Source organism: Mus pahari, chromosome 23, assembly GCF_900095145.1.
Source record: "Mus pahari chromosome 23, PAHARI_EIJ_v1.1, whole genome shotgun sequence".
NCBI lineage: Eukaryota > Metazoa > Chordata > Mammalia > Rodentia > Muridae > Mus > Mus pahari.
Window position 1 is genome coordinate 10,946,592 of NC_034612.1, and position 26,922 is coordinate 10,973,513.

Genomic DNA, 26,922 nt, shown 5'->3' on the forward strand with positions numbered 1-26,922 from the left:
GTAGCCAGGAGGTACTAAGAGCTTTTGGATTTTCCTTCTTCTGTTCTCTCCTTTTAAAAATAATCCACCACTTCCAGGACAGTCTGTGAGTCTTGGCTGCATGCTCTCGCACAGAGACCCAATCCCTCAGCCTGCAATGCAGGTCTCTTTAAATACCGATGAGATCTGCTACCCCATCAACCGCAGCAGATGGTGGTGGATATTGACAAAGGCTCGGTGGGGTTTAACAGCTTATAACAACCTGGCCAAGGAGCCAGTCTCACAAAACACCTTGATTTCTCCCCCCACGCCCCCTACTTCCCCTGCCCCGCCTCCAGACCAGCAGAGGCTCAGCTGGGAATTTTTTTTATTTCTCTTCTTTGCTTCTGTTCTGTGTAATGACCTGTCAAGTGAGTTTGGACAGCCTGGAGAAGGGGAAAGGTTTCCAATTAGAGCCAGAAGTGTTACAATGATGCCCGTCAGCCTCCATTCTCCAACAACGATGGAGCACCTACTGCATACTGAGCACAGCCCATGAGGGACAGAGAGGGGAAAACCATAGTGAAGGTATCCCATTCTGGTGGGGTGGATGGCCCAATGGGTAGCGATAGTAGCCAAACACTGTTGAGAAGCAGGCTCACAGTGCCAGGGTGTATGGAGACAAGTAGAGATGGTGGAGGGAGAGTCCTCAAGAAGAGGAGATTTTAAATAGGAGAGTCAGAAAGGACTCGCCGGGAAGGTGGTGGGAATGATCAGAGGTAGGAAGGTCAACAGCTCCCTTCTAGAACCAGTCCATAGCTTATACCGTCCTCATTAACAGAGCGATAACTAAGGCTTACTGAGCCAAGATCCCACACCGAGCCCCACTTCAAGGTGAAACTGTATATTGGTGGCTGGATTCCCCAACTCAATGTGGTCCATGTCCTTACCCGATGTTCTGGAAGAGGAAACGGGGTGAATAGAGGGGTTTAGCAACTGAGAAGGCAGACACAAGGACCCGAGTTGGATTCCTTGGAACCCACATAAAAACATCAGGATCCATGATTACTCACATGTGTGGCCCAGGGCTGGGTAGCGGAGACAGATTCACCCCTGGGACTCACTAGCTTCCTGTCTAGCCCAATCAGTGAGTTCCAAGCCAGTGAGAGACCCTGACTCAAAGAAGGTGGATGGTGTTTCTGGGGTTGACACCTCTGACCTCTGACCTACACATACATGTGCATATGCACACAGATGTAACTGTAGTATTCACACATGTACACGCACAGGGAAGAGAAAAAAAGCAACCCAGCTCATGGGGACCCGCCAACTAGGCACAAGGCAGCTCTGTGGGCGCTGGCTCTCCCTTTCCAGAGCCACTGGAGTCCATTTATGCCGGGAGAGATAAGAGGTAGGAAGTTCAAGCTCCACTCCCAGAATGCCCCACAGACCAACTTGCAACCAGATCACTCAGGAAACTAATGTGCAGCTTCCCAGCACCTCGGAGTGAAAGCTGAGAGCAGAATTTCCTGGGAAGAGCCTTGAGGAACTGCCTGGAAGGGGGAGGAGCACTTTCACCCTCTAATCCTAAAGCCATGAGGTCCCCGGCTGGGTAAGCTTGGATCCTGGATCACTCAGAGTGTAGATCCCACCCCATCTCACCCCCACCCTCCCTGTGGCTTGGTTTTACTTTCAAAGAACACTTCAAGATGCCTTTGTATGAGACATCATGAACAACTGTGGTCACGGCTCCATTTTTTAACACTACATTTTAATACTGAAGAGGAAGAAATGAAGAAGGAAACCCTTTGGGGGCTGTGGAGTCAGTCGGCACCATTTGCAAAAAGGACTCATTTGCCGCACTTCACTGGACCAGCAGAAAAATCGCAGGTTGAATCAAAGCTTGGAAACCATCAGTGTGAGAGAACTTCCAGCGGGTTCTTGAATTACGTAAAGCCAAAGAACTAAGAGTCTGTGATGGCTGTTAAGAAATATCAGTGATGGGCTGGTGAGATGGCTCAGTGGGTTAGAGTACCCGACTGCTCTTCCAAAGGTCTGGAGTTCAAATCCCAGCAACCACATGGTGGCTCATAACCATCTGTAACAAGATCTGATGCCCTCTTCTGGGGTGTCTGAAGACAGCTACAGTGTACTTACATATAATAAATAAATAAATCTTTAAAAAAAAATATCAGTGATAGTAATGAAGGGGACGGTGATGGTGGTGGTGACGGTGATGATGGTGATGTTGGTGAGGATGGTGGTGATGGCAATGATGATGTGGTGGTAGAGTGGATGGTGGTGGTAGTGATGATGTAGTGGATGGTGGTTGTGATGACGGTGGTGTGATGGTGATGTTGTAATGATGATGATGATGGTGATAGACCAGGCGCGGCAGTGCCTTGAGAGTTCTTCTCATAGGGAATCTGTTTGCTTTTTATAGGAACTTCTGAGCTCCACTCTCTCTGAACGGGATCCTCATTCTACAGTGGGAGAAACTGAGGCACTGGGAGCTCAGGTGAGACTAGCAAAAGCTGTTTTTGTTTCCTGGATCTTGGGTTTTCGAGACAGGGTTCCTCTGTGCAGCCCTGGCTATCCTGGAACTTGCTCTATTGGTAGACCAGGTTAACCTGGGCTCAGCGATTTGCCTGATTCTGCCTTGTGCACCTTCACGCGGCAAGAGCTGTTTTTGACCAAAGCATCCCGGGCCCTGCTGACCTCACATACAGGAGCCAAGGTGGGGAAAGCAGGGCAGAGTTTCAGGTTCTCTGAAGAGGAAATGTTGGAAGGCCTTGGGCCCAGTGGCATGGAGCAGCTCTGGCGTACCCCACTGCACCCCACTGGGAGTTCTCAGCCCACCTGGGGCCCACTAGGAACGATCCTAAAGCCACCAAGTGTCCCCTGCCCCCCCTTCCCAGTGTGCCAACGGCCTGTGGTGTACCTACCCACCATGCTATGGGACTTTCTAGTTTGGATGTTGCCATTTTTTAAGAAGACGGAGCCCTCCCTAGTCCCTCCCCAACCATGAGCACAGGCAACTGACTTCCCAGGGTGACGTTTCTCCTCTGTTAAAGGGGGAAAAAAATAAATAAATAAACCCTCCAGCTCTGCCCTCGGATCTCAAAGCAGTATTTTTAAAACTAGAAAGTCCTCCGCAGCCAGCTAACCTGTAGGGTGCATCACACAGTCTGAGCCCTGTTCCGAGACTCTGTGTGGCGACACTGGGAAGATACCATAATGATTCCCATAGCACAGGGGAGGACACTGAGGCTACAAAGCCAGGTTGCTGGTTCATGGCACAGGTTGAGATGTGTATCCCTGGCGCATGCACTGGGCCATCGGAAGATGGCGCAGGGCGCTTCCGGCCACTGGTCTCGCTGCCCCCAACTGGTCAGATGGTCTAATTGCAATGACTTTCGTGCTTTGCCTCCACCCAGGCGTGAAGGAGCTGCGGGACTAAGAATGGACAATGCGAAGAAGACACTTAAGTGGCTCTTTCATCCTCAGAAATGGAGAACAGCCCCTGGCGGAAGACTGAGGAGGGACTACAGGGGTCCACTCCTTTGCTAGGAAAACTCAGGGTGAAAGTTTGGTGTCAGCAAGGGTTAGATACAGGTGACATCTAGGCCTGTGGTTCAAGGCTCCTCCTAGGACTAAGAGAGCAACTAAGGAGAAGAACCCAATCTAGGGAGAGACCCCATGGCACCGTGGACTCATGGGTAATCAATCCTCTGTGGCCCTAAAGATGCATCTATGGAAGGATGTCAGCTCCCAGGGCCTGTGGGTGGATGAACCCAGGAAGGCTGTCACTCGGCTCTCTGTTCTTTCTCCCAAGAGAGTAATGAGATGCTACCCCAGCCTGCCCTTGTGGTCAGGTTTAGGGACTCTGACTCCAACTCCAACTCCTCCTCCTCCTCCTCCTCCTCCTCCTCCTTCACCTCTTCCTCCTCTTTCTCTTCCTCCTTTTTCCTCTCTCTTTCTCTCTTTCTCCTTCCCTCCTTCTTCCCTCCCTCCCTCCCTCTCCCTCTCTCTTTCTCTCTTTCTCTCCCTCTCTCTTTGCGTCCCAATCACCATGAGATAACCAGCTTGCTCAAATGTGTGCTCTGATCAAGTTACACCCAAAACCAAGGGGGCCATCCATCCAGGGGCTGAAACCTCCATAACTATGTGCTACCAGAAACCTTTCTTCTTTTTAAGTTTATTGTCTTGGGTATTTTATTACGGTAATGGAAAGGTGGCTAACACAGACTACCAACATCTGTTTGTCTAACCCAAAAAGCGCCCCTCACTATCTTACTTCAACGCTCAGCTTTATAAAATGAATATTATCATCTCTATCCCATGTTACAGGAGAAGTTGAGGCTTAGAGAAATTCACTTCACAGAAGGCCACACAGCCACTGGGTAACAGAACTGGGATTCAAAATCAGCTCCAGCCCCCCAGGCAATCTCCTGCCTCTTCCACATGCCCCAGGCTTGACATCATAAGCTGGTATCCAGTGTTTGCTAAGCAACATAACCAAAATCAAACCAGCGACCTCTGGGTCCTGAAGGAGTTATAGTCAGTGAGCACAAGGAAATCTCGGGACTATGATGGGATGGCAGGAAATGGGAGCTGGGGCATAGGTATACAAGGAGCAGGGTACAATCCACACACACACACACACACACACACACACACACACACACACTTAAATGCACTAGAAACTGGGAGGATTCATATCCTGGAGCCCAGCTAGAGTAGAAGCAGAGAATGATATGAAGCAGAGAATGATATGATACAGGAGAGTAAGAAGCCGCCGGCCGTCCAGCGCAACACCAGTTACGTAAGTTTAAAGGCGTGTTGGAAGCATCCATCTGCCATCCAAAGGGAGACCATTAGCAGTGACAGCACAGAACGGCATTGCCCACGAAGGGAGGGGAGTGGAGTCAGGGGATAAAAGAGAATAATGGAGAAGAATACCATTGGGAAGGAAGGAGGTTCACTCGGGTTGAAGGCGTGTCTCAGGAAATGAGGATGAGAAGTAGCTGGGCTCCCATCAAAACAAAAAAAGCCCTCAGGCCTTGGCTGACAGATATTAGCAGCCGTAAGCCTGGCCTGTGAGATGCACAGGCCGGAAGTTTGGGGGTTCGAGTTCGTCCTCAGCTACGTAGTGAGTGTGAGGCTAGCCTGGGCTACGCAAGATCCTGCTATTTTGTAAAGTACCACCATCTTCCGAGGACAATTGGGGGGGCGAGGGGCAAGGCTACATCTCCGTCATCGTCACCAGAAGTGAATCCCCCAACCGCACTCCCACCCTCTTCCTATCGTGCTCACCCTTTTCCTAAACTATTTAGTTTTCCTGGACAGATAGTAGCCAAGGATGGGGACAAAGCCCAGGCAGGCATCCTGGCCGGATGGACACTGGTGGCTCTTCCTGGTTGTGAACGTGACTGCATCTGGAGTGAACTGAAACCTGAGTGGCTGGCCATGCCTGTGAGGGGTTTTCTTTCTTAAGTAAATCATTTGAAGCGGGAAGAGCCACCTTCGAGCTGGGCCACACCTTCCGCTGGCAGCCGATATAAAGAACCAGAAGAAGGAGGCTGTTTGCTCTCTCTGCCTGCTCGCCCTCATGGACGAACACTGCTTCCCTTTGGCGTTAGAGCCTACTTCTTTGGGATTCTGGAATCTGGAGTTCACTGAAGACCAGCTAAAACACTCAGCCTCACGGACTGGCTCAGTGCTGGATTCTTGGACTTTTCGTTGGTAGACAGCCATTCAGCCATTGTTGGATTAGCTGAACCACAGCCTGTCGGCCATTCTAACAAATCCCCCTACCCCGTGTGTGTGTGTGTGTGTGTGTGTGTGTGTGTGTGTGTTCATTCTATCAGTTCTGTTCCTCTAGAGAACTCTAACACACACACACACACACACACACACACACACCATACAGTTAGTTGGAGGGAGACGGCAATGGTCCCTCAGTCAGACAAGTCTGATGCGGACCTGCTGGTCTGTTTCTGTCTCCTGGCTAGCCCCTGGTCTGACTTTTGGCTTTAGTTGCTAGTCCTCTTGAGAATTGGTCTAGCCCACTCTGGGGGCCACAGGCAGACCCAGAGTGGGATGAGGGGTCCCAAGGTCTGTGCCCTATGTCCTCACCATCAGATTTCTGAGATGTCTTAACGAGACACGACAGGCCTCACATGACATGGCCACCTCCAGGAGCCTCACCACCTCTACCAAGCTGCCCTGTCCTTCATCTGATGACCGATGAACGTGGCTGCTCCCAGCCATCGCATCTTCTGTAGAGAGGGGACCATGCCTTCACCACATAAAATGGGCACCTGCAGCCTTCAGACAGTCAGTCTCTCACTTGGCACATTCTGCTGGTCTTGCTACACCCCACTGACCCCTATATGCAGGGAAGCCCTTCTCCCCAGAGCCAAAATCCCCAAGATCACAGCCACTGGACATCTACCAAGGACAGCTGTCCCTGGAATGGACTCTGATCCCCTCACACAGCTGCAAGATATACCCACATCTGACTCCGCCCCCGGCTCTCCTACATCCACTTAACTCCGCCCCTGGCTCCCCTGCATCCACCTGACCCCGCACCAGCATGGCTCTGCTCACGGTCCCCCAACTTCCATGTTACTCTTCACTGTCCAACTCTGTAAAAAGCAACAGTGACCATCTAAGTGTGGGTCTTGGATCAGCCACCTCAGTGCTATATGAGAACATGTCAGTCACATAAGACCGAGACCCATCCTAGAGTCGTGGATCCCCAAATTGTCTGAGAGTCCCACATGGACGTGTGACCCAGAGTATCTCTTGTTGGAATCTCCAATGGAACCCTGTTCCCCTGGCGACCGGTAGTGGAATGATGTAGTGGTGGGATAGTGGAGGGAGTAGGCTCACACCCCTGGATGGACCGCTGTGTTCTGCACACCTAAGTAGCAGGATGCCAAGGCTGGGGATAGCTTCCGAAGCCGGTGTCTCCCCCCACCCCAGCTTGTCAAAGCTGGTCTGCATGCTGATCTGAGCGTGGAAAGTCCAAGGTAAGCCAGGTCGGTTGAGCCCCCAGGACCTTCACAATCATGGCTGTGTATCTACAGCAGAAGACACTCGAGTGGGTATCTTCTGGGAGTGGGCACTGAGAGGGGGCTAGAGGAAAGAGGTAAGAGAAGGGAGAAAGATGGGGGGGACAAGGTGGGGGAAATGAGTCTATGAAGAAAAGGAAGGTGAGTTTTAAAGGGAGGGAAAGAAGATGGGGGTCAAGGCAGGCAGGCAGCAGACAGAGGCAGACACTCCAAACCATACCACAGTGATACAGGAAGAACAGACAGCTGGAAGAGGGGGCAGAGATGCTGGTCACGGCCAGAGCTAGCCACACAGGTGCTTCCCGTGGCTGCCCTGAATTGCCTTCTAACTAACTTAAGGGCATCTCTGCTCCAAGCGGCCCCCCAAACGCCTGCCACCTGCCATCAGCGGCTAGCACAGAAAAGCCACTTATGTAAGGTGCATGCTGCTGGAAGCGGCTTCATTCACAAGTCTTTGCCTGTCACTGTGGAGACACAGCAAAGGGGAAAAAAAAAGGAAAGAAATCGGGCAGCTGGAAGCGCCAGGCAGGAGCTGAGGCGGGAGAGAGTTCCTCCTTCCGTCGCTCACTCTTCACAAACCAGACATGGTTTGATGCCAGGAGAGGAGCCCTGTCGGGGGTGAATTGTGGGGGGCGGGCACACCCCAGCTCCCTGAGGCCCCATCTCCTGCTCTCCGGCTGGTTCACTAAGGCACAGTCGGCCACGGCCACGGCTCCAGTGCAATGAGATTTCAGCCTGCATTATATCATTAAAGCTAATGACGGCAGGACAATGGCTTCAAGGAAACCGTGGTGACATTGCAGGCAGTAGCCTGGTGCCATGTTGGAACCCAGAGTCCCCCAAGGTTAGCAGGAATGGGGACAAGAATCAGAAAGCAAATGGAGGTGGTGGGGGAACAGAGGATAGAACCTGCTCCAGATTCAAGTCCTGCTCAACCTCTTGGGGACAGAGGCCAGACCTCAAGGAGAGCATCAAGTCTCATTACACACCAGAAGTGTCAGAAGTTTCATCTACCCAAGTACTCTCTCTGTACTCTTAAAAAAAATTGCCTTCAGAGCCCTGTGGTGTGTGAAGACACAGGTGCCCGCATTTAAGAGTTTGGGGATCAAGAAACACCTGATAACACTTTACGAGGGGACTTCCCACCCTCCCAGGCCACCCAGCAGGACACCCTTGACCTTTCCCAGTCTCTGCTACCTCCAAAGCCCCTGGTTGATGCAAACACTTCTTCTGTTGCCAAACCCAAGCCTGCCTCCCAGGTAGGAAGACATAGGCCTTCTTACTATCGTGTAAGTGACGACATCCAGCGGCACTGACTCTCCACCCACCCCGGAAGCATCTGCCCCTTGGTCAATGCTTGGGGAGCAAAGGGCTAAAGTTCAGCAGAGAATTTCAGGTATCCGTTTGCTTGTTGCTTCAAGCGGACAGGGCAGAGACCCCCCCCCCTTCTGCACCCTCACCCAACCCAAACTGTACCTTACTCAAGACCCTAAAGGAAATGGGACTTTGTCCTAGCACTCAGAGACCCCATGCTGGGTATACTACAGGCACACAGTAAATGAATCAGCAGCAGTGAGTTTCCGGCAAGAGAAGAGGACTCTGGCTGCAGCGGATCTGAGATGAGAACAACAACAAAAAAAATCCCTCCAACCCCACCAATGGCATCACACTCAACAAACACTAATGGAGCGCCTACTGCATACACACCTCTGACTAGAACATTGACTGAAGGCCACTCTCAGACTCACCCCTCCATTAGTCAATCAGTTAACATTTCACCAATCAGCTGATTCATTCACTCATCCATCCATTCAGTTGGTGATAAGTACCTGCTGTGTTCACCCTGACACCTTAAACAGCCTAGCCCTTAAGGGTCTCACCATGTAGTATCTTAGAGCCCCCCCCCCCCCCCAGGAAGGAATACCAGGCCAGGTGAAGGGACTCCTAGCAGGAAGAAAATCAAAAGCCCAGCCCTGAGCTTGTAGGATGAGATGACTCAGCAAAATCTCTGGGGTACACAGAGCCAAGGGAGCCTTAGACCTTGTCGGTAGCAGATGTTCTTTAACCCTCCTGGGACCACCCTGATCTGGGACTTGCTTGGAATATCTAAAGCCTGGAGGGAGAAGGTCATTGTGTCCACTTCACAGATGGGGAAACTGAGGCCTCAGAATCCCCTGCCCCTAGCAAGCCTGTCTGCTCCCTCCTGGGTCTCATAGCTGTGTTTTGAACTGAGGAGTCCTTCTAAGCTCCCCCTCACCCAGCCCTCTGCCTCAGTGTGAGAGCAGTGTCGCTGTCACTGATGCCAATATCACCCCTACCCCTCACCCCCCCAGACAGGGTCGGTTCCCTCTGCTTATTCCTTGTCAGCCTCAGAGCGAGGCAGCTGGCATGCGTTAACTCTTAACTGTCCTAATACTATACTGGTCGCCACCGCCATGAGGGGTGTGACAGACAAGGTAAGTGAAGTCCAGGGCTGGGCAACCACACACAGAGAAAGTGCTAGAACCTAGATCTAAGCTGACCCGCCGTCTCCAGGGCCCGTGGTCTAGCCTGTGGTCTTAACTAGAATACCCTCTTCCCCGTCACACACCTAACAGGAGGCACTGGGGCTCAGAGGGGTTCAGGACCTGCCCGAAATCACACAGCACCAGTGACCACACTGCAGTTCCTAGACTCGAAGGCAGGGCAGGTGACAGGAAGAAAGGACTGTATCTGCAGTGTAGTCCCCTCCTCCTCCTCCTCCTCCTCCCCTCAACACGTAAGCCTCTCTCCATCCTGGGTGGCAGCTGAATAATTCAGCTCCAGCCCACCACTACTGGGTCCCGGGGTTTATTTTTATCCAGGTTCAGCCACAGCTCTTAACAGAAATAAACCCTACTACTTCAACTCCAGCTTGTCTGCCTGTAGGACCACCCTGCCCCCTGCCAGGCCCCTGCAGGAAAAGGCAGGACCATATGCTGGCTGGGTGTAGGGTGGGGGATGGGGGGTGGGGGTGGGACTGACAGAAAGCCATGATCTGTACGTGGTACAGGACAGGGAAGGAGTTAATAAAGATGCTCGTGTCCTATATAAGTCCATGTCCTACAAACCACGCCCCCAGCAGCCACCCACCCCAAACACACATCAGATACAGTGGCTGAGGTAACAGGGCAGTGGGAGCCACTGGGACCCCCTCTCCTCCATGCTGATAGGATAGGAGAAGCCCCATTTACAAGGATTAAACTTATCTGTCTCCAGAGCTCAGCTTCCCAGCCCAGGACAGGTTTGGAGGGTATCCATCCCTTCTATGCCCCAGACCAGGGATGGGAAGTGGGGTCTACCAGGACGTAGGGGTAAAAGAATGCCTTGATACCCACGAAGGTGGATTCCAAGAGGGCTATGCCATGACTTGCTGTGTGGCTTTAGACAAGGTGCTTTCCTTCTCTGGGTCCCCCCGAAAGTGGGATCAGAGGGGAACAATGGTGGTAACTCTCCCCTAAAAGTATGGCTGCCCCCTTGCTACAGCAGCAGCTGTAACGAAGACCTGAGGATCTGGAAGGAGCCTTGGTCACCCAGAGCAGCTGACTCATTGCAGAGATGGGGAAACTGAGGCCCAGCAAGGGAAGAGAGCACCAAGACTCAAAGGCCCTGTTCCAAGGCCAAGAATCTTTCCGGAAGGTTCTCTTACTGGTTCACCCCAATGCACCACTTCAGATGTGACAGGGAGGAGGCAGGCTCCTGGCTCTCGGCCACCCCGAGGGAGAGACAGAGGCAGAGAGATGGATGGCCAGGAAGCCTTCGTGTCTGGACACCCTGGGCCTGGGCTGTATTGTGCTGCAGGCCTGGATACTAGAAATTAACTAGGGAAATGTCCTATAGTATTTGTGACACTGCCTGGGGCCCCCAGGCTCCCTTGATAATCTTCCAAGCCCTACAGCCTCCCCACAGCCCAGTAGTGGAAGGATTCACTCTCATTGCAATAGTGAACCTCAATTCCCCCTCACCCCCATTACAATGTCTAGCCACAGTCCGCTCCAACCAAAGAACATGAAAGACCAGTATTCGAAGTATCGCCCATGGCCAAGCCTGCAGTGTCTCATTCGAGCAAGCCAGAGTTCTTCACTTTCTATTTGTAGGTATGGCTTCCCACGGAGGCAGATTCCTCAAGGTCATCCAGGTTGGTGGCCAGGCTTCAGGGGACCCTCTCCTTGGTGCCAGTCACCAGGCTACCTACTCTCTCCTCCTGTGTCCTGCCCACATAGGCTCATACCCTGAGCTCCCCGGGCCCCTCGTGGCTCTGGGGCTGGGGCTGGGTGACCCTCTTGACATTTCCAGTTGCCAGTCCCTAGAGTTAACCTTGTCTTCTTCCTACCTCCCAAGTTCAACTTCCTTCCTGAAGAAATTCCAGTGGATAGAGACGGCTGAAGTGGATCGCAGTGCTAAAAATAAAGACTTTCATTTCCCCCCAAAAAAGTAGGAGGTAATTAAAGCAGATAGCAGAATGGAGTCCTCTCCCATAGATCACAGATTACTGGCAAAAAGCATTTTAAAATTAAACATGAGCTTTGGGATTGAGTGGTGAGGGACCTCTGCTTCCCACTCGCTAACAGGTTGGTATGGGGTTACCCCCATTGGGATATCAGAGAAAGAAACTGGAATAGGGGGGTTACAGCTCGTCCTGGAATTGGGGACCTGGGGTTGGGATGTCATGGCCCCCTTCTCAATGGTGAGGTGAGCTCAGTGATAAGAGTTGTCCTGTGTCACAGCCACATATACACCCCCCATCCAGTCTCTTACAGGTGACACCACTTGTAAAATAAGAGCATCCCCAGCTCGGCAGGCAGCTCCTGCTTGACCATTCATGCCAAGAAAAAAGGTGGCGCTTTTTCATGGATCCCTGCTCTCCCATCTCAGGACAGCTGAGTTTGCAGAACCCACCACAATTCAATTACTCAGCCGGCCCTGGCGGAGAGCCCCGTCTGAGCCCAGTCCTAAGCAGATGCTGGCCCAGGATGTCCAGGCAAGGGTTAACCTTCCCGGCTCAGCTGACTCTCCCAACCCGGGCCAAGATGCCCACCCACCAACTCCAAGCACTCAGAGGCCCCCTGTGCCTTGCCGTAAGGGCCCAGGAAGGGTTAACTCATTCGAGAGCTGCCAATCACTTTCCTCAGGTTCTGCTGCAAAGAGGACAAGGTGGGCTGAAGCCACCCTCCTGCTCATGTCCCTCGCCTGAGCAGGCACACACTTGTCTCCTCCCTGGGCACTGAACTAAAATCCCCTTTGCCTCCAGAGTGTGGCTAATAAAAGCCTACAGAACGCAGGCAAAGAACTATGTTCAGTTCTCAACAACCCTACCCTCCCTGCCTCCCTCTTCCTATCTCATGCACGCACATCTCAGTTAGGGTCCTGAGATCTCCGTTTGTGGGACCACCATGAAGAATGTCACTCACCAGGACAGTAGCGGATTGCAGCAGAATACGGGGAGCCAAATTCTTGCCAACTCCCTGCTGGGGGGGGGGGAGGTGTTAAGTCCCAGCGACTTGGCTTGAAAGACCAGCAGAGATGCCTGAAAGAAAATTGTGCATTTGACTCTCCCGGTCTTCCCAAAATAAAACCGAGGCACCAACACGAATGCATGCCCCTAAATCATGCAATAAATAAATAAATAAATAAATAAATACAAAAAAGAAATACCCCCGTCAGAGGTGAAAACTAAGTGCAGCTAGAGTCTGCAGCAGTGGGCAGTGAATCACCCAGACTACTCCACATGGAAGGTTTTGTAAGTCCCTTTTTCTCCCTTCTTCTCTTTCCTCTCTCCCTCTCTGGGCAGCGTAGGCAACTCTGGGATGCGAGCAACAGACGAATCAATTGCTTTCCTGGTGCCCAATCCTGCTGTCACCCTACTGCAAAAACCCTGTGTGATCCAGAGGGAGGGGCAGCCGCTTCCCGGCGGAGCAGGGGAGCCCAGCTTGCCTCCCACCGCGATGCATTGTGCCGCGTTGCCTGCGGGAGGAGAGGTGGGAGGCCAGGAGGGGAGGCTGGGCGCCCCAGAACGATCCGGATTGGCAGTCAGCACCACGGACAGCACCAGGACGCAAGAGGAGGGGAAGGGCAGCCACTAACCCCAGATGAACGGGGAAAGTTATTGGATCGCTGCAGCAGAGGAAGGGAGAGGCCAGAGTAGAGGAACCGGGACGATTCTGTCAGACTGCATACAGGCCACCTCGCCGCACACTTATGCTAATATTGTCAAATGAGCTATAACAACCCCTGATCTTTGCAGGTACCTGTGTGTCTCCCTGTGGCTTCCAGGATCATCCACATTGCTGCTGAAGTCTGCAACTCAGGCTCAGAAGACAGCAGGAAACAAGGCTAAAAAAAAAAAAAAAAACAGGAGTGTCTGAAGGGGAGGGTGGTTTATTTAAACAACCACATCTGACAGGTTTCAGGGAGCCTGGGCCAGCCCCACGCAACCTTGGAAATGGCACTTAATGTTTCCACGTCCCATCTGCAAACTGAAGACACGGCCACCACATTTTCCTAATGACAGTAAGAATGAGTCTAAGGTAGCGCGATAAGAAAGCCCACACTAGGGGCTGCTCTGATTCCATGATCTATAACCCACCCTCTGATTCAAGTGTTTTGACGGAGATAAAGGACTTGACAGCCGACGAGGCTGGTGCAAGTGTGTGGTTTGAGTGGGATGGAGCTGGGAATTTTAGGAGTTCCAGAGCAGACAGGATCCTCTGCCAAAGACCCATCTCCCCAAACCAGACTGGCTCTCACAGGTAAAAGTCACTATGCACAGGAAATAAATCGCCAGAGAGGGGGGCGCGATATACAGTGGGAATGCGTTCCCATGGCACCAGCATCCCGGATCCCCAGTGTGCTGCTGCTCCTGCCCGCTATGAGAATGTCCCCGCGGTAGAGAGAGAATGGCAAAGTCCAAAGAAGCCAAGGGCTGTTTAGAACCTTCCAGCAAAGTGAGGGAGGTTCCTCTCTCCCCTGGGGACACATATGTAAAGTTTCCCATCTGAGGGCCCAGGGCGAGTTGCTACCTTCACCACTAAAGTCTCCCTTTGAGAGCTGGGATTCAGACTGTCAGGATCTGAGAGACCGTTTGGAACTTGGCTCTACAGATGATCACTGTGGTGGTGGTGGTGACAATGGTGGCGGTCATCTAGGTGAGGATGAAAGCATGAAGATCATGATGGTGGTGGCAATGATTATAGTGGGGGGGTGGTGATGATGATGGTGGTGATGGTGGTGATGGTAATGGTGGTGGTGGTGGTGGTGGTGATGGTGATGGTGGTGGTGGTGGTGGTGGTAATAGTGCTGATAATGATCACAATGCTGACTGTGATAGTTGTGATGATGTCAGCTATTTATTGGGAACCTGCTATGTATGTTCCTTCCAGAAGCTCTGCATGTCTCATCTGAGGGTCTCTGTACCCCCTCTGCGGCAGCTGCCATTCCCATTCTACAAACAAGGAAGTTAAGACCCAGGAGGCTACACGGCGAGTGATAGTCACCGGGATCAAACCCAGGCTTGGGATTGCCCACTAGGATATCTGCCCTGCACTCAACAGAATCTTACAGTTTGGGGGCCAAGACCTCACTGAATACTTTTTTTTTTTTTCGAGACAGGGTTTCTCTGTGTAGCCCTGGCTATCCTGGAACTCACTCTGTAGACCAGGCTGGCCTTGAACTCAGAAATCCNCCTGCCTCTGCCTCCCAAGTGCTGGGATTAAAGGCGTACGCCACCACTGCCAGGCTACTGAGTATTTTCTTAGCTGAGACAATGGCACACATTCATTCTTGTCACCTCACGGATGGAGAAGGGACCTAGGGACTTGGAGAGTCTTTCTAGTCAAAGACCTGTGAACAGATTTGGAGGACAGAGCTGAAGAGCGTTCGGATACCAGAGCCTGTGTTCTCAAACCTACTCAAGCCCAGCACACACTAAGCCCTCAACCAACATTTGAGCAAACACTCAAGAAACTCTCAGAATGACAAAAGTCACACTGTGTGCTGATTAAGGGGCTAGAACCCAAGTATCTCCCAGGATCTCAGCCTCTGGATCCTGGGGAGTTCCTACCCCCAGTATGGCTTCTCCACCCCAGTATGGCTTCTCCACCCCAGTATGGCTTCTCCACCCCAGTATGGCTTCTCCACCAGGAGGACCATGTATTCTGCAAAGACCTGGCTCAGATTCAGCTCTCTTCAGGAAGAAACAGAACCACCAAATGCCAAATGCCAAAACACCTACTGTGTGTCCTGTCCAGCCACAGCTACTGTCTTGTGACTTCATAATGACATGGAGTGGGGTTAAGCTGTCCAGCTTCAGAGGAGAAACCCAGAGGAAGAGGGGAAAGCCCCCCCAAAGTCGCACAGTCAGGCAGCAGCTAGCAGGAGAGGAAGTCTTTCGGCAACATCAGTGTCTTTATCATCCTCTTGTCCAATCAGGTCCTCTAAACCTCCCAGGCAAGAGTTAAAAAGAAATAAAAGTACCCCATAGAACCTTTTAACTGGATGCTTCTAGCTGCTTTTGCAGGCTGGGCTCCTACCCAAGTCTTCACTAAAACAGGGTTTTGTCACAGAATTTATAAAGTAATATGGCTAAACCTTAGCTCAGCACCCTCCTGGGTGTCTGTCCTCTAGGAACATCCACTTCTCAGGGGGACTCACCCGCCTAGCCAGCTCCCTGCTCAGTCTCCAACTCCCTCCGCTGCCCCAAGTGTGTGCAGAGAAGCCATTCAGAGCCAGCGACTGCTATGAGTTCTGACAGCCACTGCAGTGGGGAGCCGCCTTTGAAACCAGATTCCTTGAGGCTGCTCCCTAAGGTTTCATTCAAGCCAGAGCTCTCTCAAGGAGCATCCCAAGGGGCTGGGTGCAGCAACCAGCTGCATTGTCCTGCCCTTGTTCTGGTGAACAACTGGTTAGGATGCTCATCCACCACGCAGCAAGACGGACCATGCTGGCTCCAAGTGAGCTCTCTAGCACGCACACCAGGCTCTTTCCAGGCTCAGTATGATTATTACTCTGTGTGTGGGTGGGTGCATGTGTGTGTGCATGTATGTGTGTGTGCATGTGTGTATATGTGTGTGCATGTATGTGTGTGCGTGTATGTGTGTGCATGTGTGTATATGTGTGTGCATGTGTGTGTATGTGTGTGCATGTGTGTGTGCATGTGTGTGTATGTGTGTGCATGTATGTCCATGTGTGTGTATATGTGTGTGCCCGTGTGTGCCTGTATGTGCATGTGTATGTGTGTGTGTGTGTGTGCATCTGTGTGTGTGTGCCTGTGTATGTGTGTGTGTCCGTGTGTGCATGTGTGAGTGTGTGCGTGCATGTGTGTGCATCCATGAGCCAAGCATGTATTTTCTAGTTTCGGCTCTGCTGTGATATTTTAAACACTCTGGCCACAATCAGTTTGAGGGGGAAGAGGCTGGAGAGACAGCTCGGCAGTTACAAGTGCTCGCCGCTTGGGCAGAGGACCAGGGTTTGACTCCCAGCCCTCACACAGAACCTCAAAACTGTCTGTCAACCCAGCTCTTCAGGATCCACTGCCTCTCTGGTGCCTGGCACTCATGCAATACACAGACATACATGCAAGCACTTAGCATGTATGCATAAAAATTAATGCAGTTTTTAAAAGAAGGCAGCTTAGGGGAAGAAATGGGCTTATTTCAACTTACAGTCAGTCCATCCGTGAGGGAAGTCAGAGGAGAAACTCAAACAAGGACTTGAAGCAGAGACCCTGGAGAACGGGGTTTGCCGGCTCACTGACAGGCTCAGCTCGGCTCAGCTCAGCTCAGCTCAGCTCAGCTCAGCAAGTTTCCTTATACAACCAGATCCACCTGCCCAGACCCACAGTGGGTTGGCCCCCTCCTAAATCAATGAACAATCAAGAAAATACCCCACAGATGTGCCCACAGGCCAGCCTGATAAAGACAATTTCTCAGTTGAAACTCTTACAGGTGATTCTGGGTTCACACATGTCAGCTTATGTATGGTATGTATATATGTGTATGTGTATATGTATATATGTACAAGCATGTTTAGGCTCCTCCACAGCAGAATGCCAAAGGATGGGTGTCCTGCTCTATGACACTCTAATCTTTTGGCACCGGTCTCTCACTGAACCCGGAGTTAGGATCGTAGTCAGCAAGCTCCCATGAGCCTCTTGTCTCCTCCCTTCACATGCCGTGGTTATTGCGTACCGGGGATCTGAAGTCACGTCCTCATGTTTGTGCATTTAAGTACTTTTTAACCCACTGAACAAACTTCCCAGCCCCACCCAGATCCCCAAGAAGCTAGAAGGGCAAGAAAGACTCCCCCTTCCAGGGGGAGTGAAGCTCAATGAGGATCTTCCCTGAATGACCCCTGACCTGGAACAGCAAGCTTCCACATCCGGGGCATTTTAAACCACCAACCCTGTGATCATTTTTCGCAGGAGCCACTGTATCCAATACGGTGGGGGAGCTGGAGACCTGAATTAGCCTTGGGGATTAAGACTGGGTGCCCTCAGAGTCAAAGAACACAATGGCCCAATCATATCAAACTGCTCTGAAGGATACAGCCTGGGTGTGTGCAGATGTGCAGGCTAGAGGCCCTACATCAGAAAGGCCTCCCTCCCATGGGGCTGAGTTCACTGCCCTCACCACCTCCCCACTCCAGAGAGATGCTTTCAGCAGACCAAGGAGAGAATGTAGCATCATGGAGGATCAGATAAAACAAAAAAGGAGAAAGAGGAAGAGGAAGAGGAGGAAGAGGAGGAGGAGAAGGGGAAGGGGAAGAAGAAGAGGGAGGAGGAGGAGGAGAAGAAGAAGGAGAAGAAGAAAGAAAGAAAGAAAGAAAGAAAGAAAGAAAGAAAGAAAGAAAGAAAGAAAGAAAGAAAGAAAGAAAGAAAGAAAAGAGACTTAAAGAGAGACTTAAGGACAGGAGGAGGAGAAGGCTTGCATTGAGGGACAGACAGGGACCCCTGGGGCCAGCCTGCAAGGCCAAATTGATTCTTCTCACAGGAAAAGGGGCTCTTCATCCTAGGAGCTCACTGCTTTCTCTCCTCCCCAACCCCCTAGGAAACAGGCAGGTAATTACAGAGGCACCACAGCAGGGCTCACAGAGACAGATGAGCTGGTATTACTTATTAATCAGCCAGTTTGGTGTTATCAGGCAAGACGTCGCGCACTGCTGGGGACTTGGACTTGACAGTTGGATTCTTGGCTCGTCTTCCTGCCGGTGATGTGACCTTGGCCTCATGGCTGACATCCTTTCTAAGCCTCAGTTTCTCACCCAAGAGCTGAAAGTGGATCAGCTCTCCCTGCTTGCCTCCATTATGGTGAGGATGTGCCACTGGGCTAGTCACTGTGAATGGGGGCCTTGTCAACCAAATAACAAATATCAGCTGTCACTAAGGACCTACTGTGTGCTCCTTGGCTGGCAGCAAATCAGTGTCAAGTGAGAAAAGATGGGCATCCATAGTGGGAAGTATAAGAATCATCAAGTAGTCAGAGGGCCAAGTTTCAGGGCAAAGTTGCCAAGTTTCAAATCCCGAATAAGAGCTGTGTGGCTTTGGTAAAGTCCCTAAACCTCTCTGTGCTACACTCCTGGTTTGTAGACTGAGTAACAGCTCCTTGTGGTATGGTCACCCACCAGGACAGTATTCTTTTTATCTGCAGAGCCTACCACAGTCGTTTGCCCCAGAATCAACCACAAGGCCTGCTAGGTTTGTCCTCCTGTGGCCCCCACTTATTGAATGAACTTAACCCCTTCACTCTCTGAAGCCAGAAGGATGAAGAAAGCCATTGCCATCCTCTTGTGCCTCTTTCTGGCTTGTGAGTAACCAGTTGCAGCTAGTGAAGGCAGTGCCTCTTCCAGCCCCTCCGCCTAGCCCGTGGTTGCTGCATGCCCTCTCCCTGAGCCTCCCACAGAGTCCATTGTCACTGCGTGCCCCTCCCTGAGCCTTCCACTAACTCAGCTGGGCCCAGAGCCCCAGACAAACCGGCTGTCTGCTCCATGCTGAAGGAGAAAACGGTTCTTAGAATTCTGCTGCTGGGATCCTCTGTGTTTCCTGGAAACTCGTGAAGGGGCCATCTGGGGGCTCAAACACACTCCCAGTTAACAGGATTGGGCTCTGTCATGGGGTGCAGGGAGGCCACTGGTGGGATCCCAAGTCTTGGAGGGGCTGCTACCTTGGGACAAGGTTGAGAGGCTCTGGGCTGAGAAGACAGGCAGAGAGGCAGAAGAGGGGCTGGGTCCCTCCATGGAGTGAGGCTGGGGGTGGGTTGGGCTGAATGAATGAGAAGAGAGCAGTCACTGCCAGAGGACCAGCCACTCAAGGGATGAAGTCAGCTGTCTCCACGCCCACCAAGGCATGGAGGATGGATGGGCTGACATTTGCTGGAAAATTCCAATTTCTCTCCCAGCTTTTGAAGAAAAAAAAAGAAGAAGAAGAAGAAGGGATTTATTTGTTTTATTATATGAGAATGGGTGTTCTGTCTGCATGGATGTCTGTACATCCTGTGCATGCCTAGTGCCTGCAGAGGTCAGAGGAGGGTCTGAGCTCCTGTGTGGGTGAAGGGAGGCAAACCCAGGTCCTCTGAAAGAAAAGTCAGTGCTCTGAATGGCTCAGCCATCTCTGCAGCCCTTCCTTCTCGGCTTTATTGTATCTACACACTTTACTTATTTTTTATTACAGTTATTTAGTGTGTGTGTGTGTGTGTGTGTGTGTACCTGTGCATGCCCATGGAGAGGCCAGAGATCAACTTTGTATCACTCTCTGCCACCCTTCCCAGAATACTTTGAGACAGTATCTCTCCCTTCACCCTGAGCTTTTTCAGCAAGGCTAGCTAGCTGGCCAGCGAGTCCCCAGCCTGTGGCACTGGGGTGAGGACACATTCTACTGCCATCCCAGCTTTTACACAGGTCCTGGGATCCAAGCTCGGATCCTCGTGCTTGTAAGAAAGCTCCCTATCCACCGAGCCACCTCCCCAGGCTGTTTCTAAAAAATAAAAGAAACGTGATCTTAGCGCAGAAACCACAGATAGAGATGATGGGGGCTCTGCTTCTTTGAGTGGCAGGGCCTCAAAAGGGATTGAAGAGTCCCTAGGTCACAGTGCAGTGTGAGCGAGCCCACAGGGAGCCGTGGGAGGTTTATTTCTGTCGGGTTAGGTAGGAAGATATTGAATAAGGTTATGTCCTCAGAGACTGGGGAGGCAGGGCAGGGAGTAAGGAAGCCATGTGACCAGCCCGCCCCTGCCCCACGCTGCCATGAACGGGTTCCCCCCTCCCTACCCCAGCATCTACTGCACATCTGGGGAGAGTGTCTCCGCCCAGGAGCTCTCTCCACACCAAGGTTATGTAATCTCAGCGCAACACGAGAGATAAGCAGCGCTCTTGGGAAGGGCAGAGACGGGCCGAACCTGTACCAAGATCCCCACTTGGCCCTGGCAGAGCGCAGAGAAGAGGGAGGGATGGCCAGACAGGCAGATGCTCTGGCCTAAGGGTGGCAAGGCATACTGATAGCAGTGGATAACTGTGGTCAGAACCTGGACAGCTGCACACACCTGCGTGCGACCCTTAGCGCTGGCCCAGGGGTCTAACTTAAGGAAATAATCAGATGTCCATCACAACGTGACTTGTAACAACCGCAAACTGGAAATAGCCCGAATGTCCAACAGTAGGTCATCTTATTCATCCACGGGGAGGTCATGAGCCCCAAGCCATCCTGACCTTTCTCTAACCCCAAAGACTGTTTAACCTTCATGTTACAGGGTCTCAGAATAGAGTTCTGTTTTGACTCTGCCTAATGAACTCCCCCCCCCCATGTAGGCCAGACCGCCAGCCACTGAGCCCCAGGGATCCCCCTATCTCTACCTCCCCAGCAATGAGCTTGTAAGTCCAGGTGCCCAACTGTTGCTTTTATGGAGGTACCAGGAATCAAACCCAGGCCTCATGCTTGTGCAGCAGACCCCTTACCCACTGAGCCACACCCACCCCTACCCTGTCCCATGACAGTTAGTCTTGACATGATTGGGTCGAGGGACACCATGCCATGCCTGTGTTCTGGCTTCAGGTGGTGGCCTCCTGGAGTCACTGCCCACTCTGTCCTGTCTCCAGTATCCCATGCCACCCTCCTCTTTGTTCATGCCTGGGGATAACTCCCTTCTTCGTGTAAGGGCACTTTTCAGTCTGGGGTAAGGGTTCACCCCAATCCAGAATGACCCCATCTTACCCCTCAGAGATACATCCACAGAGACCCTGTTTCCAAATAGAAGTCGCACCCAGAGGTTCCAGATGGCCTTTGGATTGGAGGAATACTATTCGTTCCTTCACAATGAGAGGAGACAGCCCACCACTGGGGTATAAAGCCGTATGAGGAAATTGCGACCTCTCTTGCCTCCATTTCCCCGTCCCACAAACTCTGAGCTAACAGCCAGCATACACTGCTCTGGATCCTAAAGGCACTTTACAGATGCCCAGCACAGGGAGCCCTGTGGAGCGGGGGCTCCAGCTGCACAGCCCTCAAACCCATCGGCGCGAATGAGGCCATGCCTCTGTGGGCAGCTTCTGGCTGATGGCTGCCTGCAGCAGGGACAGAGCAGGGAAGACTGTTCTGACAGGGAATGGAGGGCTTCTCACACATTCCTGAAACATCTTTAGCCCAAAGGGACTCCAAGATACCCCCACCCAGCCTTCCTAACCTCTCTGCTCTCCCCAGGTCCTGAAGCCCTTCCTCCAGGCCCCCACAGGCCCTCCTCTAACGGGATGCTGGCACCTTGGCCTTTGACTGCGGGACCTTCCAGGAGGACCCAGACCAGCACCTTGCCCCTGAGGCCACCCTTGTTTTCTAAGTGCCCATCCAGTTCCCAGTTGGCCCTAAGCACTACCCACTCATGTACTTTACCCCACGGATACCATTAGTATGGAAAGGGAGCCAAGAGAGCCTCAGCAAGCTAATGGGATTCTGATCTAAAATTTCTGTTGATTTCTCAGAAAAACAGGTTATGTTGTAGGTTAGGGGCGGAGCTCAGTTGTAGAACATTTGCCCGGCCGGCTTGTGGCCCTGACTTCCATCCTCAGTATTAGGGATAGGGATGGAGGGGAGCCAGGCATGGTGGCACATGCCTGTAATCCCAACAGTAGAGAAGCTGGGACAGGACAAAAGTTCAAGGCATTTCTGGGGTGCATTGCATAATGAGTCCAAAGCTATCCTGGGCTACATAGAACATAGAATGTAGCATGATCCTGCCTTGAAAACAAAGAGAGGGGAGGGGAAGGGGAGGCGAAATAGAGAGGAGAGGCCCTTCTTTTTTGACACTACATGATGTATGAAGAACTATATAGCCCAGGCTGGCCTTGAACTCACAGAGATCTGGCTGCCTCTGCCTTCTGAGCTCTGGACTTAAAAGAGGGCATTGCTATGTACGTCAGGAACCATCTTTTGATTGTAGCCACTGAGTGGCTAGAAAGTAAGCCTCAGATAGCCAAAGGCTTTGTATCCTGTGGCCCGAGACTGACATCTCTGCAAAGGAACAATGGAGAGAAACTGAGTCCTAATGCTAAGGTTTGAGGACCTGGATCAAACCATGCCTGAAGCTCCTGTACTTTTCCACAATGCAAATCACTTCTTTTTCTTCTTCTTCTCTTCTTCTTCTTCTTCTTCTTCTTCTTCTTCTTCTTCTTCTTCTTCTTCTTCTTCTTCTTCTTCTTCTTCTTCTTCTTCTTCTTCTTTTCTTCTTCCTCTTCTTCCTCTTCTTCCTCTTCCTCTTCGTCTCCTCCTTCTCCTCCTCCTCCTTCCTCTCCTTCTCCTCTTCCTTCCTCCCTCCTCTTCTCCCTCCCCTTCCTCCTCCTCTTCTTCCTCTCCCTCCTCCCCTGCCTTATTCTCTTTAAGTCAGCCATTCCAAACTTTTTTTTTAAAAACTCAAAGTCCCTGGCACCGTTTCCTCCCGATGACAGCCACAAGTTGAGACTGTGGCTTTGGGAAACTACAAAGCCAAACCAGCATCAAGGGTAGGCAAGATGGATCTGTTCGATTCTGCATGGGATCTGCTTACACGGCTTCAACATGACAGAGAGGAGGAGAGAAGGAAGACGAGCGGCTTCCATGGGAGCCTGTTGGCTTTTTAAAGCCAGCCTCTCCCAAATTAGGACTTCCAAATATAATCTCCCCCTCTCGACTGCTCCCAGTACCTAGACAGCGGCTTCTAAAAATAAGAGGGACGGGAATCTGTCTGTTTTCTGATGACTCAGTACCACATTTGCTCCCTGGCATTTCTGGAGAGAGGGGGTTTCCTCCTTCTTAAAATGCTGAGAGCCGCGGGGTGTCTATTGATATGTTCGTTCATTTGTTCAGCTCTTCCCCCCGAGTGTGGGTTCTCTGGGGGAACACTGGTGCCTCCCATACGGAAGGGAAGCTGGCGTCACATCTATAAAATCAGTTACATTTTAGGCTCATCCTGTGTGGTGGAAGGGGATCCTGGTGACGTGGCCAGGGGACTGACAAAGTACAGTGCAGCCAAGCCTGGATGAGCCCTCTATTCCCTACTGCTCACCCCAGCTTCAGTGTAAGCAGAGTTCATGAAGAGGCTCTCCAGTAAGGTATCCTAAGCAGGGCAGGGGACACTTTGCCAATTTGTTGCCTGTTTCAGACTCAATCTCTCTTCTTTGGAAATAAAAATGAAGAACTAATTCATGGTCCAGTGAACAGGAGGAAAGCTAGTGTCCCAGGGAACCCCTCTCCCCTCTCTAGGGGAGGTGGGTCTGTTGTATTCCAGGGCCTTCATGTTCCTGTTTCAAACACATCTCCGACCCTGGCACAGCTTTGGTAGCCAAGGAAAAAGGCGCCTAATGTTCTTTAACTAGATCGCCATCCTAGCTGTCTGAATAGCAAATGGCTAAAGGCATTAATGCACAGCGACAGCAAGAAAGCCTCACTGTCTCCTTTACTCCTCTATGAAAAGGGAGTGGGACAGATAGACAGACAGCAGTGAAGCCAAAGAAGACAATGTGGGGACCGGAACCCTCAACCCCAGATCCAGGGACAGGACGGCGTAGACCAGTGGCCAGGGCAACCGTGACACAACCCTGACCGAGGTTGCGCCTTCTAAAGGACTCTTGCAGGCCTGGCTCCAAGCCACTGTTACATGTGCACAGGGTCAGTTTATGGAAAGGGCTTCTAACGGACTCCTCACAGAACTACAGGAACACGATAGGCCAGCTACAAAAGTAAATGGCCTAATGCTCTCTCTCCCTGCACATGCTCCCTGCCACGGGACTTTGCAGATCGGCCCATGACGGTGGAGTGAGTTCCTCCAGTCCTTGACTCTGGTTTAGCCTGTACCTTACTCTAGCCAGTAAATACTCGTGGACTGTTCCCAGCCCTGTAGCATCTAATGCCTGCCCTCTCTGTCTTCAATCCTGGCCGCTACCATGGTCCTGGCTGGTCTGCTAGAAGACAAGCCACAACCACCTCAGACCAGCCGGTGCCCAGAGTCACAAAAGACCCAGCAAGATTAGCCAAACCCTAGCTAAACCAGCGGTTCTCAACCTTCCTTTAATACAGCTAGTACAATAGTAATAAAGCCGCCACCCTTTAATTCAATTCCTCACGTTGTGATGACCCCAACCATAAAATTACTTTGTTGCTACTTCATCACTTATTATTTTGCCGCATTGCAATGTAAATATCTGATGTGCAAGATATCTGATACAGGACCCCTGTAAAGGGGCTGTCCCACCCCAAAAGGGGTCACGATGCACAGGTTGCGAACTACTGCCCTACGCAGATCAGCTAAGGTATCTATAGACTGTGGAGAAATATACCATATGCGTCTCTGTAGAGATACTGGGGGGTTGTGGTTATTTCTTTCACAGTAGTGTTGTAGCAGTCGGTATCTGATATTATGGGAAAGTGACTTGCTAATGACAGGTATTCAATAAGGGCTAATTAAACTATGACTGTCTGACACCATGGTGGGTTTTGATCAGTAAGGTATACCAGGATATACCTTCATACTTTAGGCCACTTTCTGTCTATTTTTAAAAACCCTCCAGGGACTGGCAAGGTGGCTCAGCAGACAAAAGGGGTTGCCACCAAGCCTGGTGGCCTGAATTTGATCCTGGGGGTCCCACACATTAGAGGAGAGAACCGACTCCCACAGGTTGTCCTCTGACCTCTACTGGCATTATAGCATGCATGTGCACACACGACAAATACAATAAATGTAATATACTTTGTAAAGACCATCTGCTACCTGATTCAATAAACGCCCCCACCTTTCTTTTCTCCCCTGCCCTTTGTTCTTAGTCTGTTAAATTATCTGTTCCTGCTATATTATAAAGTCCCTCGGGAAAGGGGGAAGCGTTAAATAGCGAGGAAAAAAAAAGTTAGACAAATATAATCCATTCCTGAAAACAAAGCTCTGTTTTTATGTTATATATGTCTAGATACTAATGGATAATGAGTGTGACAAGTGTCTATCCCACACAGGTAAAAAGTATTGACTCTATAAACTGAGAAAATGACGTGGCTAAATTCCCCACCACCATATCCCGCCATCAATCCCTATCTTTTACCTGATGAGTTTAGGCTGTTAACATTTATTGTCACTGTGATGCTATTTGAGATTCATGCTGCCATCCTCGTTTGGGTTTTCTCCACTTGGATTTTTCCATGGTTCCCTCTTCAGCCTTTTCCTGCCTTTTACAGCTTTCACTGTGAACTTGGCAACTGCACTTTAAATTTTAATTCTGTGATCATTTTCCATTTTTAGCTCATATGTCATAATCTAAAATGAAGAAATTCCCCACCCCCATCTGAGGCAATATAAATGTCTCTTCTGTCCCTGCTTCTCTGGACCCTATGAAGCTGCAAGTCCTGTGTCCTTGGGGACCAACACAGTACCTGATGCTTATCAGATTTAAAACTACTAACATATTGTTATACTTTAAACACATTCTCCTTTTGGGAGAAAGGGCTGTCTGCATAGCCCAGGCTGGCCTAGAGCTTCCAATCTTCTTGCCTCAGCCTCCCAAGTACTGGCATTGGAGTTGTGCACCAGCACTCTTTGCTCTTAATGAACAATGTATTTTTTTTTTCAGTTGTTTTCAGCCTCACCAAACCAAACCTTGCAAGCTAAGCCATTGAAATGCTACAGTAAGGACCAGGGACTTGAGAAGCTCAGTCTCTTTGCAGCACCATAAACCAGAGAGAAATTCCCAGGGCTTCCTCTGGTTCTCTGAACTCACTATTCAGGGCTCACAGGTCACTGTTACAGCTGGATATAGGTTTAATAGCCTCAGTTCAGTAAATGTTACAGTTCACACCCAGCTGGCCTAATCTTCTGCATGCCAGTGACAATCTGAGAATTTCCCACGGATGAAAAAAACAATGTGTTCATCCCAACCGCTTTCCTATCATCAAAAGCTAGGAAGGTGGCCCAATGATTATCACGACCACCGTAACTCAGATGCCCAGAGCCCACATAAATGGCAGGTGTGTGTGGCAGCCTGCCTGTAATCCCAGCCTCAGAGGATGAACATAGAGAATGATCCCTCAGAGCAAGTTGGCCAGTGAGACCCAGCCGTATTAGCAAACTCTGGGTTTGACTAAGCTTGCCTCAATGAATAAGGTAGGAAATGATTAAAGATGGTTCCTGACATTGACTTCAGACCTCTGCATGCGTGGACACACACATGTACAATGTACACGTGTACAACACACACGTACAACACACATGTACAACACACACGTATAACACACATGTATAACACACATGTACAACACACATGTACAACACACATGTACAACACACACATGAAAATGGTAGGGGTGGAGAGCTCATGAAGTATTCACCCTTTTATCTGTGGCATTATCCATCTCTCCATCCTTCTCTCTCACAAT

At 51.0% G+C, this 26,922-nt stretch overlaps 1 protein-coding gene across 3 annotated transcripts in view; it reads right to left on the minus strand.

Moving 5' to 3' along the window:
- Positions 1–13,376, minus strand: part of Rph3a (rabphilin 3A) — a 68,332-nt gene extending 54,956 nt beyond the window's left edge. For 2 of the 3 annotated variants that reach the window (XM_029533899.1, XM_029533897.1), the window contains exons 1-2: positions 12,711–13,033; positions 12,467–12,582 (exon numbers count right to left, since the gene is read on the minus strand). The gene's annotated coding sequence lies outside the window, so the exon portion shown is untranslated. Of the gene's footprint in view, positions 1–12,466; positions 12,583–12,710; positions 13,034–13,303 lie in introns of those variants that run through there. The other variant, XM_029533898.1, reaches the window with a different exon arrangement.
- Between the last annotated feature and the right edge of the window lie 13,546 nt (positions 13,377–26,922).